Below are 5,253 nucleotides of genomic sequence, written 5' to 3'. Positions count from 1 at the left end.
AAACGGGTCCGCATTGCCGGACCAAGCTCTGACTCTTGCAAAGGGAGCGAACCGCCACAATGAGACAGTCCGTTACCCCATACTCTCTAAGCACTCCCCACAGGACTTCCAGGGGTAAATGGTCGAATGCCTTCTCCAAGTCCATAAAGCACATGTAGACTGGTTGGGCAAACTCCCATGCACCCTCAAGGACCCTGCCGAGAGTATAAAGCTGGTCCGCAGTTCCACGACCAGGACGTAAACCACACTGTTCCTCCTGAATCCGAGGTTCGACTATCCGGCGTAGCCTCTTCTCCAGTACACATGAATAGACCTTACCGGGAAGACTGAGGTTTGTGATCTCACGATAGTTGAAACACACCCTCTGGTTCCCCTTCTTATAGAGAGGAACCACCACCCCGGTCTCCCAATCCAGAAGTACCGCCCCCGATGTCCACGCGATGTTGCAGAGTCTTGTCAACCAAGACAGCCCGACAGCATCCAGAGCCTTAAGGAACTCCGGACGGATCTCATCCACCCCCAGGGCGTTGCCATTGAGGAGCTTTTTAACTACCTTGGCATCATCAGCCCCAGAAATAGGAGAGCCCACCACAGATTCCCCAGGCACTGCTTCCTCATAGGAAGACATGTTGGTGGGATTAAGGAGGTCTTCGAAGTATTCCCTCCACCGATCAATAACAGCTGCAGTAGAGGTCAGCAGCGCACCATCCTCACCATACACGGTGTTACAGTGCACTGCTCCCCCCCCTTGAGCCGGCGGATGGTGGTCCAGAATCGCTTCGAAGCCGTCTGGAAGTCGTTTTCCATGGCTTCTCCAAACTCCTCCCATGTCCGAGTTTTTGCCTCTGCGACCGCTGAAGCCGCACTTCGCTTGGCCTGTCGGCTGCCTCTGGAGTCCCATGAGCCAAAAGGACCCGATAGGCTCTTTCTTCAGCTTGACGGCATCCCTCACTGCTGGTGTCCACCAGCGGGTTCTAGGATTACCGCCACGACAGGCACCAAACTCCTTGCGGCCACAGCTCCAATCAGCCGGCTCGACAAGAGAGGCACGGAACATGGTCCACTCAGACTCAATGTCCAGCGCCTCCCTCGTGACATGTTCAAAGTTCTTCCGGAGGCGTTCCCAGCAAACCCTCACAATGCGTTTGGGCCTGCCAGGTCTGTCAGGCATCCTCCCCCACCATCGCAGCCAACTCACCACCAGGTGGTGATCGGTAGAAAGCTCCGCCCCTCTCTTCACCCGAGTGTCCAAAACATGAGACCGCAAATCCAATGACACAACTACAAAATCGATCATGGAACTGCGGCCTAGGGTGTCCTGGTGCCAAGTGCACATATGGACACCCTTATGTTTGAACTTGGTGTTTGTTATTGACAATCTGTGACGAGCACAAAAGTCCAATAACAAAACACCACTCGGGTTCAGATCCGGGCGGCCATTCTTCCCAATCACGCCTCTCCAGGTTTCACTGTTGTTGCCAAGATGAGCGTTGAAGGCCCCCAGTAGAACAAGGGAATCACCCGGTGGAGCACTTTCCAGTACTCCCTCGAGTGAATCCAAAAAGGGTGGGTACTCTGAGCTGCCGTTTGGCGCGTAAGGCCAAACAACAGTCAGGATCCGTCCCCCCACCCGAAGGCGGAGGAAAGCTACCCACTGGTCCACTGGGTTGAACTCCAACGTGCAGGCTTTGAGCCGGGGGGCAACAAGAATTGCCACCCGAGCCCGTCGCCTCTCAACGCAAGCATTATAACTCCAAAACAACAAATGCTAATAATGCTTGGAAAAATGTATCTTTGTTAGTTTTACTAGAATAATAATCTTTTGAAAGGTTTGCAGACACAAGTTTTTTTTTTTTTTACTCAATATGACTGTCATACTAAATATGAAAGTTGTATAAACATATCTCCAAAACCAAACATGCAATCCATCTAAAGATGCCTGTAATATTGAATCTATGAAAAATAGTTTTTTTTACTCAATATGAGAGTATAACTGTCATACTAAATCCATCCATTTTCTTCCGCTTATCCGAGGTCGGGTTGCGGGGGCAACAGCCTAAGCAGAGAAGCCCAGACTTCCCTCTCCCCAGCCACTTTGTCCAGCTCTTCTCGGGGGATCTCGAGGCGTTCCCAGGCCAGTCTGAGACATAGTCTTCCCAATGTGTCCTGGGTCTTCCCCGTGTCCTCCTGCCGATCGGACTTGCCCTAACGAAAAAAGCAATAAAAATGTATTCAAACATGTGCCTTCCCCATGTATACTGTCTCTGTCTCTGTATCTGACAGTTATTTAAAAACCACACATGCAAAATGGCTAATAAGAGATATGTATCTTTGTGAGTTTTACTGGAAAAAAATATTTTGTAAGGTTTGCAAAGACACGTCTTTTTTTTTTTTTTTTTTTTTTTTTTACTTAAGATGACAGTATTACTGTCATACTAAATATGAAAAGTTATAAACCTAACTCCAAAACCAAACCTGCATTATGTCTAAAAATGCCTGTAATATCTTGTTGTATCTTTGTGAATTTTACTAGAATCAGGAGGTTTATAAGGTTTAAAAATACAAAAATTAGGTTTTACTCATGACAGTATAACTGCCACACGCAATATGACAGTTATTTAAAAACTCCTATTCCACACAAGCAAAATGGCTATTGATGCCTGAAATAATGCATCCTTAGGAGTTTTCCTCGAAACATATGCTTTTTTAAATCTTGCAAACACAAAAAGTAGTTTTTTACTCAATAAGACAGTAATGTTCTTAAAATCCTGAGATAATACGAAAAAAGCAAAAAAAAAAAAATGCATTTCATTATAATTCCTAAACCAAACATGCAAAATGTGTAAAAATGCCTGTAATATTGAATCAATGTATGTTTTACTAGAATCAGTTGTGTTTGAAAGGTTTGCAATTCGAAAAATTAGGTTTTTTTCACCATGACAATGTACACTCAATATGACAGTAAATTAAACATAACTCCTAAACTACACTTAAAAATGAGCTAATATTGCCTGAAAAAACCAAACATGCAAAATGTGTAAAAATGCCTGTAATATTGAATCAATGTATGTTTTACTAGAATCAGTTGTGTTTGAAAGGTTTGCAATTCGAAAAATTAGGTTTTTTTCACCATGACAATGTACACTCAATATGACAGTAAATTAAACATAACTCCTAAACTACACTTAAAAATGAGCTAATATTGCCTGAAAAAAATGCATTCTTGTGAGTTTTACTCGAAACATATGCTTTTTTTAAGGCTTGCAAACACAAAAAGTAGTTTTTACTCAATATGACAGTAATGTTCTTAATATTCTGAGATAATGCGACAAAAGCAATATAAATGTATTCCAACATAATTCCTAAACCAACAATGCGAAATGTCTAAAAATGTCTGTAATATTATATCCATGTGAGTTTTACTAGAATCAGTTGTTTTAGTAAGGTTTGCAAAAACAAAAATTTGGTTTTACACATAATAACAGTATAACTGCCACATTCAATATCACAGTTATTTAAACATATTTCCTAAACCACACATGAAAAATGTCTAATAATGCCTGGAAAAATTTTTTTTTGTGAGTTTTAATGGAAAAACCTTAGTTTGTAATGTTTGTAAAGACACAAGTTAGTTTTACTCAAGATGACAGTATAACTGTCATAATACATATGAAAGTTATATAAACATAATTCCAAAACCAAACATGCATTATGTCTAAAAATACCTGTAAAATTGTATCCATGTGAGTTTTACTAGAATAATTTTTTGCGATGAGATGGCAACTTGTCCGGGGTGTACCCCGCCTTCCGCCCGATTGTAGCTGAGATAGGCTCCAGCGCCCCCTGCCACCCCAAAAGGGAATAAGCGGTAGAAAATGGATGGATGGGCATTTTTTGTTGTCGTTACTAAATCCATCCATTTTCTTCCGCTTAACCGAGGTCGGGTTGCGGGGGCAGCAGCCTAAACAGAGAAGCCCAGACTTCCCTCTCCCCAGCCACTTCTTCCAGCTCTTCTCGGGGGATCCGGAGGCGTTCCCAGGCCAGCCGGGAAACATAATCTTCCCAATGTGTCCTGGGTCTTCCCCGTGGCCTCCTGCCGGTCGGACTTGCCCTAAACACCTCCCTCGGGAGGCGTTCGGGTGGCATCCTGAGCAGATGCCCGAACCACCTCATCTGGCTCCTCTCAAGTGGAAGAGCAGCGCTTTACTCTGAGTTCCTCCCGGATGACAGAGCTTCTTATCCTATCTCTAAGGGAGAGACCCGCCACCCGGCGGAGGAAACTCAATTTGGCTGCTTGATCTTGTCTTTTCGGTCATAACCATGACCATGGGTGCAGGATGGGACTGTAGATCGACCGGTAAATTTAGAGCTTTTAATTCTGGCTCAGCTCCTTCTTCACCACAATGGATCGATATAGCGTCCTCATTACTGAAGACGCCGCACCGATCCGCCTGTGGATCTCATGATCCACTCTTCCCTCACTCGTGAACAAGACTCCTAAGTACTTGAACTCCTCCACTTGGGGCCATCTAGTATGTGCCATCGCCTCCTCAACCTGGAAATGGCACCCCACCCTTTACCGGGCGAGAACCATGGACTCGGACTTAAAAGTTAAAGTTAAAGTACCAATGATTGTCACACACACACTAGGTGTGGCGAGATTATTCTCTGCATTTGACCCATCACCCTTGATCACCCCCTGGAAGGTGAGAGGAGCAGTGGGCAGCAGCGGTGGCCGCGCCCGGGAATCATTTTGGTGATTTGGACTTGGAGGTGCTGATTCTCATCCCAGTCGCTTCATACTCGGCCATCCAATGAGAGCTGGAGATCCTGGCCAGTTGAAGCCATCAGGACCACATCAACTGCAAAAAGCAAAGACCTCATCCTGCAACCACCAAACCGGATCCCCTCAACGCCATGACTGCAATTCTGTCCATAAAAGTTAACAACAGAATCGGTGACAAAGGGCAGCCTTGGCGGACCAAGGCTGCCCTACACTGATCATACAGGGAGCGACCCGCCACAATCAGACAGTCCGATACCCCATACTCTTGTCTTTGAGCCGGGGGGACAACAAGAATTGCCACCCCAGCCTCTCATTGCTTGCAACGCCATAGTGGAAGACTGTCCAGCCCCTCTCGATGGAACAGGTTCCTGTGCGTCGAAGTGAGTCCAAATATATCTAGCCGGAACTTCTCCACCTCGCACACCAGCTCAGGCTCCTTCCCTCCCAGCGAGGTGACATTTCACGTC

The sequence above is a fragment of the Nerophis lumbriciformis genome, linkage group LG35 (genome assembly GCF_033978685.3).
Source record: "Nerophis lumbriciformis linkage group LG35, RoL_Nlum_v2.1, whole genome shotgun sequence".
NCBI lineage: Eukaryota > Metazoa > Chordata > Actinopteri > Syngnathiformes > Syngnathidae > Nerophis > Nerophis lumbriciformis.
This window is presented reverse-complemented; position numbering follows the sequence as displayed.